This window comes from Cupressus sempervirens, chromosome 7, assembly GCF_028749045.1.
Source record: "Cupressus sempervirens isolate cs-2001-9-10 chromosome 7, ASM2874904v1, whole genome shotgun sequence".
Classification (NCBI taxonomy): Eukaryota; Viridiplantae; Streptophyta; class Pinopsida; order Cupressales; family Cupressaceae; genus Cupressus; species Cupressus sempervirens.
In genome coordinates, this window is record NC_143124.1 from 533,583,273 (window position 1) to 533,603,923 (window position 20,651).

A 20,651-nucleotide genomic window follows, 5' to 3' on the forward strand; every position below is an offset into this window, starting at 1 on the left:
GCACAAATCAGTTATCTAATTAAACATTTAGCAACCTTAATTAATCTTGATCAAGATGCACATACATAATTAAACTAGATTTTTTAACTAGGGAGACCCTTGATCAAAGGGAAAATCGCGATGGGAATGATGCCCACAAAGATATACTGATATATATATTCTTTTTTAGAGGATGGACCCTGTTAGGAGTCTATAAAAACATTCTATACATAAGAGTCCCTGTTAGGAGACTTTGAACCCCTGTTAGGAGTTGTAGAAGATAGAAGGACCCACTGTCCAAATAGCTTCTAGGGCAAGACCATTGAACTCACTATCCAACTGATTTCTCAACTATTCCTTGTAGAATAATTGTTTATACTATCCTTTGACCTCTTTCCTCTATCTTGTCAACCAGACCAATCATTTTTAGACCTTGTAGACTAGATCATGAACCTCAAATCCAAATATCAAACCTTAGATCTTAGAAAAAATCCTCAGAAACAAAATTTTCTCCAACTTTTCTCTGCTCTGCTTATCTTTGCATATCAACTTGTTTCTCTTCTATTCCATTCTTTGTGCTTCTTTCAATCATTCATACATCCATACATAATAAAGGAAAATTTCCTTCCTTTATATTGAATCCATAAAAAAATTCCTTGAGTTAGCTGTTACACCTTCTCAATTAATTATTATAGAACCTCATTAAGAACATTTTATACTTAGCGATAACATTAATTTGTCACCTTATAACTTGAATAATTTTTTGTATGTGTAATATTATGACAAGAGAGCTTGGTAATGTCATCTCCAACATGTCTTCTACACATCTTTAACCTTGCTTCTTAGAATAACAAATTTGCTAAGAGATATAACAAGTTTACCAGAACATGCTTCTGTAAACTCTATCTCAGAATAGTGTTCACCAAAATTTGTACAACTTCTTCTAGACTTGATATCTTATGCTTTCAAGGTTAGCTACATATACTAGAAACTTAGTAATATCTCCCTTTAAAAAATGCTCAATGATATGTCTGTACCAACTTGATCTTTACCACTATTCTTCTGTTAGATACCACAGAAAAATGCTATGTTGACATCAATGACAAACATAGTCATGAATGTAACATATCATCATGATAATGATCTAATCATGTTTCTAAAATACTCCCCCATAGAAGTATCATCAATATTCATGCTTCCAATGGTGCCTCTATAAAGAGAACATGTAGATGATGAATAAGTATAGGACAAACAGGTATAGCAAGGACAACTAAAGAAGCAGAGGGTACTACTAGTGGCTACACAAGAGGAAGAAGTCTCCTACTTTGCTCCCAAAAGGGAAAGGATTGAATCAACTATGGTGGGAACATGAAGGAGAAGATTAAAGAAAAAGAAAAATCCACCCCCACAAGTGCTCAAGATAATCCCAAAAGAAAAATGAGATATTAAGAGGTTATCTACATGAAATTGTGGCCTTATAGACCTAGAAAATTTAGAGATTACTCTTGCTATGGAATTAGAGAGGAAATGGATGGGAAGAATATAATTGGACCCATTTTTGGAGGCATGTTAGCAATGACATGACATTTTTGAAGAGAAAGGTGTGCAAATAATACTTGGTAACTTGAACCTGTTGCACCACATTTAGTTGAGTGTGGATAAATTGGTATCCATACTAGACTAGGATTTTGGGTTAATGGATGAGGTACATACTTGAGCTAAAGATCTACATGCATTGACATCAATAAAAGGTCAAAGGTATCATATACTGATGGACATATATACTTTAGAGGAGCTTGATAAGTTATATGACTAGATAGAGAAGATATCAATTAGCAATAAAGTCATGGAAGGACTATACATAGATATTTATAAGATAAGAGACCAAACTCAAGAGCAAATTTTTGAAATGGAGAGGTACTACAATATTGCTAGCCTTGAGATTTTTGAGGATGAGTCAAAGACCAATACTTTTGCAATGTAAGCAACTATTCAATAGTTCATTGGTACATTTGAAGTAGCTTTATCAGAAGATGACATAAGACAATCCTTCAAGGCTGAGGAAGCACTATTGAAGCTAGACACTAAGCTTTAAGATTTTGTAGAATTAAGGATTGAAGTAGGTAACTAATGATAAATAGTCAAGAATAAGTATGAGAGTCTCAATATACTAGAAGCTCCTCAAGTGGCCAAAATTATAGAGAAATGCAAGAGTAAATATCTAGACATCATTTTGGTACAAAGGGGAAGAAAACCCAGATGATGGAAATTTAGTTTTGACACTTAGGAAAATTTTGAATTTTTGGAAGCTGTCATCAAGGTGCGTAGGTGTGCTTTTCTCAGAGGTGCACCGATAGTTTTGAAGAAGTAGTGCACTAATAGTTAACTTCCAGTTCCTAATTTAGAGCATTCCATGCACTAGAAACACATTTTGACAGTAGTTCAACTCCCAGAATTGCCTAGAGAAGGCCAAGCTTTCATTTGTAGAGCTTCCAGAGACTCCCAAATCATCTTGCAGTTGAATTCTTCTTATCTTCTCATTCCTTTACTCTTTTGTGTCATGTAAAGGCTATGCACCCATTAATTGATATAAACAAGGATGCAGACCTACTTAGCACCATTTAGAGAGTTAGTTTGTATATAATTATATTTGTTTTATTAGATTTTAACATGAGTTGCATTTTAAGAACTCTTTCTCATAAAACAATAGGAGGAGAAAATTTCTTATATATATGGATGTAATATGTACTCTAGGCCATTATTTTGATGCAATAATATATGCTATTAGTGCTCTCATTCTGAGTCTATTTAATCTTGCCGAAGTGTGTTATTTTTGTGAATGCATGTTCATGAATAATAATGGAGCAAAAGGTTTTATTGTGTTGTTATGATTGTGTGATGTTTTAGTTCTAGTGTTTGCCTCGTGTTAATAAATTTTGGTCACGTAATGAATTGGTGAAAAAATCACCTATAGTTCTTGCATAGCATCTTGTCTTGCATGAGTGCACTTTCTGTGGCCTTGTGATTTGATGAAATGTGAAACATCTTTTGGTTATTATTGAGTTCACATCAATGATTGCATCAGTGGATTTGAGGAAGCATTTCTCATTTTATTGGTTTCCTACCCAATCTTTTTGATGATTTAATTTGAACATGTGTTATTACTATGGTTTATGTCCATTATAAATTTCCCTTCCAATTTATTTTCTGTAATCTCTCATTACCATATCTTTGTTATTTTCTTTGATAGCACTTGGTTAAAATAGAAATTTATATAGTTTCATAAATAAAATTGCATTCATCATAAAACATACAATACCAAAAATATATCTCTTTTATCATTACTTTTTTCAAATAAAAAATAGATCAAATAAACTATCCAAATTTTTTTAGAACCAAGAAAGGCCTTCTTGTGAACATGCACATTTATCTTTAATTGAGTAGATTTTTGTAGGTTGCAAGATCACCCAAAACCTTGGAGTCGATCCTTGATTAGCTTTTCAAGAGAGGAGTTCGAAAGGATTCCTGTCATTTAGCATCATGAAAAATGAAAACTCAATAGTGATCTACCATGTGAGGGGTTTTCCTTGCTAAGAGCTTACAAGAATTATTTAGTCTACCTTGATTAAAGGATTTAAACTTACAACTAAGTAAGCACTATGTTAGGAAATTTACATAGGCCTGTTAGAACCACCATGTTAAGATATTTACCCTAATTCACTTGCTAGAATGTATCATTACCTAATCCTTTGATTAACACTTTGTTGCTAGATTATATATATTCTCTTTTTAGTTCTGATATAATCTCCTTATCTGATATACTTTGTTATGTTCTTCACTACTAGGTTCCTTTGTTTGATCACTACTTCTAATTATCAAACATGGAGTTCCTTTTCTCATGCACTTAACTCTTCAATATATCCTTTGTCTTTCATGCATACACTAATTTAGGGCTTTGCATCGTCCTTAAATAATCATATGGAGAAGGTTCTAGATCATGATCAATGATCTAGATTTATCCCTTTTGTCACTTAGTCCTTTGAATTTTTTGATTAGCTAATCACCTTGTATAGGGATTAATGATTAGTGATAAAATGCATAAGCAAATCCTTAGTCATCTCTTCAATAATTGAATTGCATATAGAAGTCGGCCATAATGGTTTACATAAGTGTTTGTGCCATTCCAAACACATAAAAAATTTGGTTTACTTAGCACTTGAATTCCATGATGCTCGATCACAACTGATACTCATGCTATTACTCAGCTTATGTATGCTCAACATAGTTTATGAAACTTGATGTGAACTAACTCTACTTTTATCAGTGTCTACTAACTTTGGATTGACTTAGCATAAACTAGCATTCAATCCATACTGGGGCGATCAACAATCTAAGACTTTCTTGGCTTGTACTGAGCCGAAACAACCCCAAATACATTATTTAACCTTCATTAGGTGGTTCGGTCATAGTGATGAGCAACCAAATATTCCTAGGAAATGACTAAGTGTTTGACACTAATAGTCAACATGACTTGGAGATTAATACTATCAAGAAATGACTTAAAAAGTGCTACATTTCAACTACTAAGGCTGACATTCTTCTTCTTTAAGAAACAAAATTATTTATTGAAAAGATGGGTAAATTTAGGAGGTCTCTAGATTAGAGGAAGGTAAGGCACTCCCCAAAAAAAGGTTCCTCAGGTGGGCTTAGCTTGTTATGGGACCCAAGAAATGTCTGTATTTCTTCGTTAAAGTCCATGGGAACTTGATATATGGTTAAGTGAAAGGTATACGATCTGATATACATTATAGGTTTTTTAGTGTCCATGGCCCAATTAAAAAAAGATAAATATAGGTTATGGAAGAAATTGGAGGAGAGACTAAATTTAGAAAGGGAAATTTTAATCCATTCTAGGAAGGGATTTCAATGCTATCCTTCATCCCTATGAAAAGTGTGGGGGTAGCAATTCCATCTCCGTGGCATCCAAGAAGTTTTTTGATTGGGTTAATAGTCTAGGTTTAATAGAATTGGAATGCTCAAATGACAACTTTACCTATAATAATAGAAGGAAAGGTTTTAACAATATTACAAAAAGGTTAGATAGATTCCTTATTTATGGACATCTATCAACTTTTCTTATTTCATTCCATTCTGAAGTGAAACAAATATTAGGATCAAATTACTTTCATGTCAAGCTCAAATTATTGGAGGTAAAATACCCCAAAAATTTTCCTTTCAAATTAGAGAAAATGTGTCTTAAAGATGTAAACTATCTTAAATTAATACAACAATGGTGAGAGGAAAAAAAAGTCTCAGGTTCCAAGTTGTTCTAGGTTGTAAGTAAGCCGAAAGTTATCAATCTTAAATTGAAGGAGTGGTATTTAAATTTCTTTGGTAATATGTTTGAGGATAAGCTTACTCATGAGGAAAAAATAGAATCCCCTAGTAATGAATTTTTGGAGCATGGGATGGAAGAATCTTAGTTCCTAGAAGATAAAACTATTATGCAATAGTATGAAGAAGTTATCGCTAAAGAAGAAAATTTTGGAGGTAGAAATTGAGGGAGGTTTGGTTGGAGGTAGGTGATAAAAATACCAAGTTCTTTCATAACAACTCAAAACAAAGAAGGATGATGAATCAAATCATGACTATCAAAGGGGAAGATGGGAGCACAAAAAAACTCTCCTGATGAAATTGGCTTGGAGGCAATGTCTTATTTTGAGGGAATATACAATTGTAAGATTAGTTCTAACCTATCTTCCCAAAAATGTGTTCTTTCAAACATCCCTAATCTTGTCTCTAAGTAATACAACAAGCTACTTCTACCAACAAATCTAAAATAGAGGTTGAATCATCTCTTAAACAAATGCACCCAAATTAATCTCTAGAGCCAAATGGATTTCCCACCTTCTTCTTCTAGAATTTTTGGGAATTCATTGGAGATGATATAACAAAGGCATTGGAAGGTGTTATGAACTTTGGAAAACTCTTGCATGAAGTTAATAATACTTTAATTGCTCTTATCCCAAAGAAGGAAAGTGTTGAAAATTTTAATCAATTTAGACCAATTACTCTTTGCAATACTCCTTTTAATGTCTTTACCAAGATCTTGGCTTCTAAAATCCAAAGGATTTTATGTAACCTTATTAGTGAGGAACAAATGGGTTTTGTCTTAGGAAGATCTATATACGATGGCATTATCATAGCATAGGAAGTTATTCATTCAAACCAAAATAATAAAACCCCCATTATGCTTATCAAGTTAGATATTAAGAAAGCATATGAAAGGGTAGATTGGGAATTTTTATGTAAATTTCTAGAAGCATATGGTTTCTCCAAATAATGGATAGAATTAATCTTTGAATGCATTTCAACTCCAAAAATGTCTATTCCAGTCAATAACACTCTGGTAGGATTTTTTAGTATCTCTCAAGGAATAAGGTCGGGGGATCCTATTACCCCCTTCCTCTTTATTCTAATGGTAGATATTCTAGGAAGAATAATATCTTAAGATAGGTCCTTAGGGGAGATAAAGGGTATCCCCATTACTAGAAATCAGGGACGTACCACTCATAAACATTTTGTTGATGACACCTTTTTATATGTAGAAATATTGATAGAGGAGGCCTTAGCCTTGAAAAAAATCTTGAAAAAAAATATACTTTAGCATCAAGAAAGGAGATTAATAATGACAAATATAACATTTTCATCTTTAATGTGAACCTAGAATGTGTTGGAAACTTACAACTGGAACAATTGTTTTTTTTTTGTTGATGTCAAATCTATTGATAAGAAATATTGATACCTAATCTAAATGTGATATCTATTTGATTGATTAAGGGGATTTGAAAAATTTCTCATAACAATAGCACCTAAAGGAAAGGTTGAGTTATGAAAAGGAAGCTATAATGTGTTGCCAAGTTTTAGTCTTACCCTTTAAAATATTGAAATCATTGGTAGAGGTGAGAGTGTTTCCAAGAGAGATGTATCTAAGTATGTTTTAGGTCACTTAACTCTCATCTTTCTTGAGTGTTCCACTTTCTTTATTTTTTGGGTTTCCCTTTCATTACCTTTATCTAGTTTTTCTTAGTAGGTTTCCTATTTTTCTGGTGCGCATGGAGTTTAGGTGATCTAGGTATGCTTGGGGTGTGTTATGGAATCTTTCTGATGAGAAGTAAGTTCTCCACACCTTATTATCTGTTATCTTTCCCTAACATTCCATGTCCCACATATTTTGAGCTTTTGAGTTGACTTTTTCCTTGAGTAAACTATATCAAGTGTGAATTTGAAGGATGAAGCCATGCCAATGATTAAAGGGCTGTGAATATGATTTTTCTATTGCCCAAAAGCCTACAAAGCTATGGATAGAAGCCTGAGTGAGTCTCATTCAAATTTTTGAGGATAAGATAAGTACTTCAAGGGAATATGGATCTATGGTTTTTCTACTGTATATTCATGGAAATGAAGCTATTTTTTTCTATTTCAAAAGCTATGAACTTGAGCCAAATCTAAGTTCCAATGATCAAATTGTGTGAGCATGATGTTGAAAGAACCATTTAAAGGCTCATAACTAGTAAGACATGTTTGAGTCATAGCATCAGGGCCATTATATTGAAGTGGAAGGTTAAATGATGTTTTCTCTACTTCAGTTTGAAAATCATTGTTGAGAATGGGGTTTCTGCCCCAAGGCAATAAAAAAGGTCACTTATCTGGATGCTCCAAGAATAGAAAGTCAAGTCACTTTAAAGTGAAAATATTCTTCGAAGATGCATGAAAGATAATTCTAGAAAAGTTAATGATGAAAGTGTGACTTTGATATAATGGGAGTGCACTATTAAAAGCCATAGGCAGAAAGTGGAAGAACGAAGTGCATAAGCTAGCAAAAGGATTACTCCCTGTGCTGTGATCTTGGATAAAAGAAAAATTGGTTTGCAGAAAAGCTAAGTGCTTCTCTCTCTCTCCATCATATGCTAACATTATTAAGTATATGTACATTTTGGATCTTGAAGCAAAGTAAGGCACTTCCGATAAAGCTGCATTTGTGTTTTTTAGTGACTCTTAGTCATAACACTTCACTTCTAGTAAAATAAGAGTGCTTTTAAGAACTTAGTATTTTATGTGCAAATAAATGGAAAGATTAAATAACCGTTACTCATTGAATTAAATGCAAATCTTACCATTATAATTATTGGCCAAACTTAACTTCATTCATGTGGTGCTAGTGTTATAATTCCTTAAGTTATTTCATCAGAATTTTGTGCAATTGGTTTCTTCAAGTGTATTAAAATGACCATTTATCGAGAATTGCATCCTATGAAATCATAGCGAATGGGAATTAGAGCTTCTAGTTATGATAAAATAATTGGCTTCAAGAGTGATTTAAAAGAGCTTACAGATACATCCTTCAAATTCTATGATTTCTGTGACCTTCATAGAAGACTTAACTCTCAACCCATTCACCCAATCACTCAAAAAATGAAGGAAGTCAACTGATTGAAGCAACTAGGTTTCCAATGGTAGTTCATGCACCAGAGTTAGTGAAGGAATACATCGAGAGATACAACCTAGAAACAAAGAAGTTTTTTTTTGGACTAGTCTATTCTCATATCAATCAACAAGGCACTAATGTAGTATGCATTTGGCATCCTGGTGAAGGAGTAGTATTATGATGTCAATTTTGGGTCCTCCGCATCCATGGTCAATGAAAATAAGACCCTCAAATAGGAAGACATGCAAAGGATTTGGTTCCAATCTGCCTACTCAAAGAAGAGAAAAATACTGAAGACTCTATTTGGCACAAATCTAAAGCGAGAGATTGTGGATATTCTCGCACTCCTCCTCAGATTGAAAGTAAAAGAGGAGATTTTGGAGTTCATAGAGCACCACTTTTTCCAATCTATAAGGAGGATATGTAGATTGATTGGGCATAGATCATCTATGATGAACTCACTTCATGGTTGAATTTTTCTAGAGGATTCAAGCAATTCTACATGTACTCTTATTTGATCTATGCTTTGGCAACTCACCACTTGTACTCTTATTTGATCTATGCTAAAAAATGTTGAAATTAAAATTTCTATTGTAGATCTTCACGTGAAATCTTGCGTAGGGTCACGAGAGATCTTTCTTCTAGTTGTGTGAGAAAATAATGTGCCACTCTAAGACTTGCGCAGTTGGGCACTTTTTTGCATGATACAATATAAAAATTTAGTCGAGAACTTAAAATCCTGACATGAAAATGGAATGTGTCATGCAAAGATTCAAGTACTAGTACAAAATAGTACAAAAAAAGCACTAAAATAACATAAAAAAATGCAGATGAGGCCAAAAATGTTGGTTTCCTTGGCCCCACGGTGGGCGCCAAAAATGTATGCATGGAATGTGGCCTCTGTTGACACACACACTTCAATGTGGTCATTACCTACGAAGTCATCCTAAAATGAATATTGAATTTTTATATAGAATGCTTGACAACGTGACTCATTGCCTCCTATCTAAAGGGATTTTGCCTATTAATTCCCTCAGATTTGACATATAGGAAACTAGACCCTCTAAGAATGAAGGATTTAAAGAAATGCAGCTAGTCTAGATGAATGTGCAAAGTATTCTAAATGTGTTATGTAATTAAGCTAAGAACATGTAAAATGAACTAGATTAAGCATATGCATATTTAAACTAAATGAGATTAAGCTAGGAATGTAAATGTGTGCAAATATGTAAGCTAAGTGAGTATGAATTTCAACAACAATTTGATATCAATTCAATTCAACCTCCTTGATGAGGAATTATGAGTCCCTTAAATAGAATTCTTGGAATCCATCAATGGGTGAGATCAACTCGGATCGACGGTCAGGATTGAAGCAAAGATTTAGTTAAGATGGAAACTTCCTTTTGCAGGTGAAGTGAACTATTTCTGATCTAAATGTGATGAGCAATTAATTGAACTTGCCATGAGTGAGAGAGTAAGTTAACTGGATTGATTCTAATTTTGAGAAGTAGTTCACTCAAAGTTTCCGTTTAGAATTGAAGAGAAGATTTTGAAGATATTATCTAATTTAATAAGTGAAATATGATCTCATAAATATATTTTCCATTTAATTGAATAATCATATTCAATTAATTAATATACACACAATTATTAAATTAAATAAAGTTAATCCCTTAGTACATTAGTCTTAGGTGATAATTTAATTTAATAAAGTATAAATATTTTAGATTAAATTAAATTTAAATCAAATAGGTTTCAATGCGACTAATATGAGTAAATACTATAGGAATCAAATAATAATCATGATGAATGCAGAATAGAGTTCTCTACATCTGACAATTAAGTCAAGTAGCAAATGTCAGTACAAGAATTTGCCTAATGAGATAAGACTCTAGCTTTGATTAGATAGACTAGAATTGGTATAATGGAAATGAGCCAATTTTGGGGTATTACACCTAGAATCCCAAATTATGATGAGCACACCAAAGTTTATGAATTCCACCCACATCTATAGATGCAAAGGAGCTATGAGGAGTATGTAGCTATAAATGATGCTTTCACAATGAGGCTATGCCAGGAATTACAAGGATGCCTTGAAAGGAGATTCTCACTGTAGACACCTAAAAATTTTTAGAAAATAAAGTATTTTTATTTTTTGAAAAATTCCTGATGACATCATCATTTATTAATTAATTAATTATTTATTTTTATGCCATTAAATCCCTTTATCTTAATTAAAAATATTTGATTAAGGAATCCCTCCCAAAAATGTTTAAATCTTATTTAAAGATTATTTCCTTATTTATTAATTATTTAATTAATAAATTGACCAAAAAACCCAAAATAAATAAAAAATTTATTTTTTGCCCAAAACTTGGCCAATTTCCTTAAGACCACTAACCTCTTCCAAAATCTTCTAATCTTTCTTTAATTTTGATTAAAGGCTAATCCCATCATTTCCTACCCCTAATCCCAACTCAAAATATTTAATTAAGATTAAATATTAATCCTCATGTTTATTAAAAAAGTTTTAATAAATATCTCCTCAACCTAAACCCTTGAAATAAATAAAACTTTATTTATTTCCTAAAATCTAATTTATCCTCATCCTAAGAAGTTCTAGACTCTTCTAGAAAGTCTTCATCCTCATCTTAGGAAGTTCTAGACTATTCTAGAAAGTCTTTATCCTCATCCAAAGTCTAGACTCTTCTAGAAGGTGTCTTTAAACCTAATCCTAATCCCCTCCTAACCTTGTCACATTCTCTAAACATGGGTTAAGACTTACTAACACAAGCCAAAGTTAACAAATATCTCCTCCTTCACCCACCCTCATTAAATGCCATCCACTTGCCTATCCCTAAGCTATCCTAAACCATCCTAATCCATCCTCTAATCATTTGCACAAGCCTAAGCAAGCTTAAAACCTTCCTAATAAAGCTCAAGTCGAAATTCCTCTCATCTCCCTCAAAATATCCCAACCATAAAACTTTATGAAGCCCACTAGGCCATAAATGACTCTTCCAAAGCCCTTTTATTGCTCTTACAAGCCATTATGAGGGTCTTTATGAAGATTTTATCCCTTGAGCCTCCTTTGTTGACTCATCCTTCCCCTTTCCTCCATCCTCTCACCCTATGACATGTGTCACTCCCTGATTGACTGTAAGGAAGCATAATCCATGTGCTCTCCTCTCATGCAATCTGAGCCCTCCATGAGCTTTTTTCCATCCTTGCATCTTAGCCCTCAAACCCTCAAGCCTCTTGCCTATAAATTGAATCCTTCCCCTTTGCAAAACAACAAAATCCATGAAGTAAAGTCATAATGCCATTTTAAGAAGCCATTTTACATCAAAACCATACACTCACACCCAAATTCCAACTCCATTTGAAGCCCTTTTTGAAGCATAAGCTTGAGCATACATCCTATCTATTTAGACAAAGCCACTCAACAAGAGAGCTTCTCATTGAGAGAGTCCATTAATGGCTCATATTCTCAATTGAGAGTTCATCTTAGTCTATCTTGAAGTTTATGAATTTTGTTTAGTTTGTAGAAGCTTTATTTAAATTTGGTTTCTATTAGCATACTAACATTGCTCATATACACTCACTAGAGGCAATTTCAACCATAAACCAGTTCTGATGCTCATTCATCCAATTTTTGATTTTTTCCTATTTGCGAATAAGATCTTATGATAGATTTCCCAAGAGGTTACCAAGATATCTAGAGGACAAGGTGGTTCTAGTTAAGCTATGTCGATAGATACTTGAAGTAAATACCTTATGCTCCAATGTAAAGAAGATTGATAGGATTCCATTCCCTATTGTGGTTGGCCTGTATTGATGTGCCTCTATATCAGATGCTTAGAATTTGGTAAAAGGATTTGAGAGAAAGATTAAGTTGTTAGACTATGATGTGCTCAGGCCTCAATATGATCCAGTTAACTTTGTAAGGGATCATCTAAAGTTAGGATATGCCTACAGGCATGTCTCGTATATTGAAGACTTCTGGTCTAGGTATCTTAATGAGTAACAAAATCAAGATAGATTTTGGTCATGGCTAACCATTGATGAAATTAAATTATATAATGATTCTATTGATGTCTCTAACCTTGCAAATGATAGAGCCTATATGCACCCTAAATCTTACAAGAAGATCGAGGGCAAACCAATTTTGTCTACCCCACTTGCAAATCTAGTCATTGATACAATGGCGGTTCTCATGTAGGCAGTAATCAAGAGAATAGACAAATGGGTAGAGTGGACTTGAGAAAGGAAGAAAAGAACCAAAAGAACTAGTTCTATAGGTTGAGTATTAGGTAGAGTAGCCTAGTCAACCATAGCAACAACCACAATGATTACTACATCAACATTTGTGGGGCCATTATAGTCCATTGGCCAAGAAGAAGACCAACCTCTAGAAAAGAATGTGGCACTCAACCCTACCTATGGAGCTGAAGACCAGAGAGAAGGAAGATGACAAGGATAAGGGGAAGGAATGAGAAAAATCAGTGGCCAAGCCATCTTCCCTTGTTCAAGTCATCAATTTGGATGGTGATACAAACCCCATGAATGGCTAGGAATAGGAAGCATTTAAGCAAGGGGATATTTTATCCCTTTTGTAACCAAGGTAGCTACATTCCTTGTTGCCTCCCAGAGCAAGCCAACTCCATTAATCTTGAGGAAGCCATTTGACCCCACTACATTACAATCTACTATCAATGTGCTCTCTACAAAGTCATGGCTAGAGGAGACCATTAATATATAGAAGAGGAGATACAAAGATGTAGGCCCATCAAAGGACTTGATCACACAAGTCACCTCCTCTCAGCCATCCAAGAAGATAAAGAAGCAGAAGATAATTGCTGCACTAGCAATAGATTCAACAACTAGCCATATGCTATTTGAGATTACTAAGCCATAGAAAGAGGGTAGGATTCATGAGCTCTCATAGGATGATTTCTAGATCAAAATAGTTGATCTTGGAATCACAGTTCACAACTACATGGTGAACATGTGGTAGTTAACTAACGAGAAAATTGAGGATAATCTAGAAGAGCTTAAACCAGAGAAGGAAATACTAAAAGCCTCGAACAAGGAGTTAGTGGAATACATAAAGTCTACACTTGGAAGAACTTCTTTGAGTCAATTAGACCTAAATGTAGAGGAGAACAAGAGCTTACTCCTAAAGGTGTAACAAGAAAGGCAATTTGGGTAGGTAGGTCAAGCATGGGTAGATCAGATCAAGGCTCAAGGTCCTCCACTAGTTGAAAACTTGGGAAGCCTAGTGCTAGATGCTCACAAGCTTAGAGAAGCAGCCTCAAATCACCAGAGAACCATATAGAAGGCATCAAACAAGCTGATAGAGCAATTGTCCCTTCTATAAGAAGTGATAGACATGAAGAAAAATGTGGCCATTACTTATAGGATTCTTAAGACTAGAAAGGAATCACTATTTTACTGGAAGCAATCCTTTGAAGTTATCATAGAAAGCTCCATGAGATCTACAAATGAGCTTAAGGATGTGCACAAGCTGGTGCAAAAGGTCATTGAAAAGTTGTTTCAATATATGAAGACCTTGCACACAGAATGCTTTCTATCCACTAATGGCAAGCTCATAGACATTGAAGAATGAAGTCTAAGTTCCCAACATTTGTCAATGAAGTTGTTGACCAACTCAACTTCCAAGTGTCCAAGATTTAGGAACTCTCAATAGCAGATGTAATCATAAGGAGGGAAATGGAGAAATTCTAGTCAAGGGTGGCTAGAATCAATGAAACGACAAAGATGCATGACTACTAGATGGTCCAAGCCAAAAATATCATCATTCCAAATGTTGAAGAGTTGGATAAAGTAACTAAAGCCATGAAAACATATATATAGCTAAATCAATTTCTTCTAACAAGGCATGATGATTTTGATGCTTTTCTAGACATCTTCCATTCTCCTTTTTCTCTTTTCTAATTTTAGCAATCCTTGGCATTTACTAGTCTCTATAATAGACAATGATTCAACCTTGTCCTATTTATAGTCTTTTTGTTTAGAGATTCTCTATGAAGCAATTATTCAACGTAACCAATCATTTTGAGAAGGCCTATAAATGTAATCTTTGATGAAGTTAAGAATATTAGAAAAAATTACTTTATGAAAACCCCTGTAGTTGGGACTACTATGTGTGACTTTAAGTTCATTTTAATTTTTTTCTATTCATTTAGTTTAAAGTTGAGTATATGAAATGATTGTGTTAATGTTGAAAGTTGAATGAATGTGAATGAAATTGGTTTTGTTTCCTTCATTCAATATATTGTATGTCTTACTCTCTTCAGCATAAACATGTCTTTTGTTCTCTTTGTTGTTCATCATGGTTTGTGTGTTTAGTTTAGTTCATTGCATACGGAAGCTGAAAACTAGTGTGTGAAGTAGTTGAGAGATAGACAATCCAAGTATTGTCAAAACATTAGCTAACCGTGTAATCCAAGAATTACTTATTTCACCATCTCTTACCTTCTTCTTACTATCGTAGCTAGTAATTCATCTTTTCATTGTAAGTTTGAATAGTTTACATGTTGTGAGTTAGTCCCCCTTTTAATTTCCTAGGCTATTTAAAGTGTTGGGCAACTTGGTTTTTGTTTGTTCTAGTCTCTGATTAGGAGCATACCCCGAAAACCCAAAAGAAAAAAATCATTTCATATCTTGCATTCATAAGGGAGTTGTACCTTTCAATTCAGGGGTCTTTGATATATTACTACATTGACTCATTCTATTGTTAACTTCTTTGTTTTCCATAAGCCACAAGCTAGTCAAAGAGTTAAGGTATAAACCAAAATATCAAGGAAGATAAACTATTAACCAACACAATGGAAATTTGATTAGATAGACTCTGATAAAGAAAAGTGATTATTTATGTCAAGAAAGCTAAGAAAATACAAGAATAAGTATAAATTATAGTTAGTGTCAAGTAATTCTAGTGTCAACCTATTGGAATTTACAAGTGGGAAGAATACTTCTCAGGAGGGGGGTTGGGGGTGAATTAGAGGTACCAAACTTTAACCTCTAAAACTATTTAACTAAAATCAATCACATGATTCTAAAATATATAATTAACATGAAGGTAAAGATAAGCATGAAGATAGATGACTCAAGATTTGATCACCCAGAAACCCTCCAAAATGAGAAGGTAAAACTGGGGTGGGGATGACACCCACAACTTATCACTGCAGCAATATGTAACTAGTTAAGGTCACAAAGTTTGACCATCATTAATGGTCAACCCTATGAAAGGCCTACCCTATTAAAGGCTCTACACCTTGTTAAAAGTGACCTTTCTAAAGGAGTTACAAACATTCATTTGGAATGTCACCCTATTAAAAGATTTACAACATGGATGTTAAACCAACCTATCTTCATAGGATTTTCATTCTCCTAATACAACGGCTAGAAAGTATAGTAGAATGTGTTGAACTGATAAGTTACAATCTTCAATTACTAATTTTAGATCCTTGCTCTATCCAATCTGATCTGATCCTTTTTGATCTAATATGACTCTATTCGAAGTGCTGATACTCTATTCTGACCAACTTGATTCTACAATGTTGTTCTACCTCTAAGTCTTTACACCCCTTTCACTTCCTTCAAAACTTCACTAGCATTCTCTCATGCATTCCATACACTTCCACATAAACTAAATTATGGGGTTTCATCCTTCTTATAAAGGTTTCAAGACTTAGGGTTAGGTATGAATCTACAATTGAGATTCATCCATCTTTTCCACTCAATTCTTTCCATTTTTTTGATTGGTTGCATGCTGATTACATATGGAATGTAATAGATTCAATCTTATCTTTTAGATCCTTTGAGATTCATCTTGAGTTAGCTCAAAAATAGTTTACATTTGAGTTTGTGAGGGTAAAAATACTTATGTTGATTCTGTGTTACTCAACACTTACTGATTGCTGATGCTTGACACATATAGGAATTCTATCTTGCTTAGCTCCTATAGTAACTTTGTCTTTCTTGACACCTATATTAACTCTATTTTTCTTGACATCAATTGTTACTCAACACTTGAAACTTTCTCGGCACTGCCTATCTGCTTGGCATCTAAATAACTCGACACCTATTGAATTTCTAGCTCGACACATACTATAGCTCAACATCTATATGATACTTGACATCAAATTAGAAATTTCTTAAGTGTGTTAACACTCAATTTTTAAAACCAATTTGAGACCAACCATCTCCCCCTTTGACATGAGTGTCAAAAACACTTAACTAAACATTATGAATTTGATCTCTATGAGTACAATATACATCTTGTTCAACATATGTACAAATTTTTAAAAAAAAACTTGTTCAAAATTTTGTAGAAGACTATATACCTCAAAACTTGTAACTCCCCCTGACTTGATGTGCCATTTATGTATCCAAAAATCCTTATGTTGGATTTGTCTCATGCTAATTATTATGATACTCTTTATCTCTGCCTTGCCATTCCTTCCCTTGTCTGCCTTGTTTATGTTTTTACTCCCCCTTTACACATCTTCCCTTGCAGTTTTTATATCCTTTTGGCTTTATCTCCTTATCTCTCCTAAAAAATAAAATTTTTATTATCTCCCCAAATGTATAATATCTCCCCCTTTGGGTCTCCTTTATTATCTCCCCTTTTGGGTCATCTTCCCCTTTGGGTCTCCTTTATTATCTTCCCCTTTTTGACACTTATGTCAAAGGGTTCTGTGCATTAATGGAATACTTAGTCAAAAAGGATTTTTTTACCTCCATAATAATTTTTAGAGCAACATCCCAATTGTCTAATGCTATTTCTAGTGCTTTAAGTTGGATGGATGTCTCTACTGCAAGGTGTACTAGACCTTCCAATGTAGAAAGATTGGGATCTTTCTTCAATACATTCTTTGCATAGGCCAATTCTTTGTGCAAAACTTCCATGTGAGGGGTTATGGTAGACTAAATTTGTACTAGCTTGGCCTTGGTGTTTGCCTCATTTTCTATAAGTACAACTAGTTCCTTTTGAGTGTGAAGCGTAGTAGCAAAATGCTTCTCACTTTGAGCTGGATCCTTTGGCAGCTGCATGCTTGATACTTACAGATTCCTTTCTAAGCTCATAATCCTTTGGCTGTCATAATCCTTTGGCTGGTCTCTTGTGTGAAAATTGATGGATCACATAGTTTGGAGTACAATGAGAATATGTTCTCAAGTAGTAATTTTACCTTTTCAACCTTCTTTGCCAGCTCCACCTATGATAGTGCTATCTCACTATATATGCATTCATTCACCTTCATTTGGAATTTCTTTTCAAACTATTCTAGCAATTTTTCATTTGTGTCTAGGTCTTCATTTTGTACCTGGTCCACTATGTTGGATAATTGTTCCATTATGGGCTTGGTTTCATCAGGTACTTGCAAGTTGAATGCATCTAAAAAGATGTCTTTGATTTCAATCAGAGCTTTCCTTTGCCTATACTCATTCCTGAATATCTCTTGTTTCTTCTTCTTCTCTAGTGCCTCTTGCACTTCATTAATTTGATCTATGTTAATTGTTTTATAGTCATAGCTTGGAATGACTATATTCTCATCAAGTGAAAGGTCTCCACAGTGAGGTAGCCTTGCAACCTTGGTAGAGCTCGAGCTTGGTGCTAATATTTGAAGTGGTACTACTTCAATGCTTGGCTACTATGTTGTTCTTGTGGGAGTCGCTGTTGTAGGCAAGTTTATCAAAGTTTGAATTGCCTCTTGTTCTTTTTCCTTAGGGCTCTCCTTGTCTTTTTTAGTTCTAGCTTGATCAATAATTGTGATATGAGGTGGTGCACCTTGTCCTTGTGCTATAGGAATAGAGATATCCTTCTATCCTATTTGCTCCTTTGCTAGCTCCTTAATAGTTGAAGTCATTGTGACTGTGGAATCAACTCTAGTTGATGCATCTTGTGCTGCTTTCTCTTATGGTTGTCCACTTGTACCTATTGGAGTATGTAAAGGTGGTTCTTGTGGATTCACCTTCTTCTTTGTAATCTCAGCTACAACTTTATGAAGTTCCTCCACACTCACCAAGACTGGGTTGGTACATAGTTATGATTGTAAAGTAGTTTGGTGAAGGATGTTCATAAGATCCTATATAGTTAGTGGGTTTATGTTCTGACTAGTAGTGTTAGGAACATCCTTTGCAATTACTATTTCTGCAAGTGTTGGAGTTACATGTGGAGGACTAGGTGGTGGCAATTATGTGTCTTGCACACTCTGTTCCTGTTGCTGCTCCTCATTAGTTGCCTTTTCACTCTCTTGTTTGTCTTTGTCCACTGTAAAATTTTCCTTTTCTTTTTCTTCTTCTTCTTCATTATCATTTTCCTCTTGTTCCTCATCATTGTTTCTACCCTCAAAGGGATCTTCTTGTCCTTCCTTTATAGTTGTGAGCCCATAGATTACTTTCCACATTAGAGTGAACTTCTTCACAACATCCTCAATTTTATTTTGCAATATGTTGAAGGCTCTATACTTGGGTGAAAATTTGCTCCCATGCTTCTTATTAGCTTTGCTTATTTGGCCTTTTTAAAGTTTAGGCATCACACAAGCCAATGTTGACTCCCTTATTTCCTTCTCCATATTTAGCCAATAATTCCATTTAATTTCTACAATTGAATATAGCTCCTTAGGCATAGTATTATCTAGTTCAAGTGGAGTATTCTTGAACTTTTCCATCATGGTGTATATTGATTATTCCACCATGTTTTGCTTCTCTCTTGTCAACTTGTTGAAATCAATGACTTTAAGCCTTGACAAGTCTGCATTGTCCCTAATGTTTCACAAATGTTTTGAAAATCAAATTTAGTAGTGTGACTTACCACTTTAAACTGGCTATTATCATCAGATTCAATTCTCTCTTCATCTGATTCTTGAGGTGCCACATACATTCTTCTTTGCTGGTCCTCCTTACTTTGTGGCTTTCTTCTTTTCTTGTTCCTTGGCCATCTTTGTTTTGGCCCTTGTATCTACCTTTGTGATGGGTTTAGCTGAGCTTGGCTTAGCTTTCTTCTTGCTTTTAGGCTAAGCAGTAGGCTATTTTTGTGCTTTCGTCTTCTTAGGCTCTGCCTTATGTACTTTCTCTTCTTCTTTGACACTTTCTTGTTCTTCAACATCTTCACCCATGCCTTGGGTTAGTGCTAGTGGTCCTTGCCCCTATTTCTCTTCATCTTCACCTTCATCTTCATCATCTTCTTCTTCCTTTGCTTTTGCTACCCCTTCGCCAAATTTGGCCTTAAGATTCTTCACTAATTTATCCTTTCTCTTCAAGGTTGAAGCTATTTTCAGCTCCATATCCACCTTGGATCTTACAACATCATATGTGCCAGAGTGTTGGGCACTTTTATCAACTTCTTCTACAAGTAGTGCTATTATTGTTGCAATGCTTCATCAATATTTATTTCATAACCAAGTGGCCTAAGCCATCTTACCCTTGGTATAGCTAATTGGATGTAGGTGTAATCAATATCAACAAGAAAAAAAATATCATTTACGTGCTTCTCAACTAATGAAATAGGTATCATCAGTCTCTATTTCATAGACTTCTTGAAGTCTTCAAAATAATTGGTCATGATAGTCTAAAACTTTGCCCCCATTTGTTCAATGTATTCATTCACCTGGACTACTATTGACCTATTTGTCTTCTAGCTTACCTTTCCGAAAGAGGGGAATTCATTCTATACATAAAAAAATATACATATCAAAATTGCTCCAAATTTACATTGAGCTCCCTTTATTCTTCTTATAGCTCCCAAATTCTCATTGATCTACTGTAGTTGTAGTTTAGCTAGATCAAAAGTATGATCCTTTTTGACAAGTTTGTAGCCAATGTCTACTGCAATATAGGGAACATTGTTGAGTTTGCTAGATTGGTAGAATTTATGGGAAATGAATCTGACTACAAAATCAACAAGAGGATCCTTAATGGTATCAATAGTCATGCCTCTCTTATTCCACTTACCTCTAGTATTCTTCTCAATTGCTTCTTTTGAATCACTCCTTAGTGTTTTGGGCCATTTTAGGGTTGGATACCCAGTCACCCTATGAATAATACTTTTTGAGATTTTGACTGGTCCATCTTCCAACCACAAACTACCATCATGTATCCTACTTAACACAATTCTAACTTATTCGGTCTTAAACACTGTGGGAAAATCCAGGGC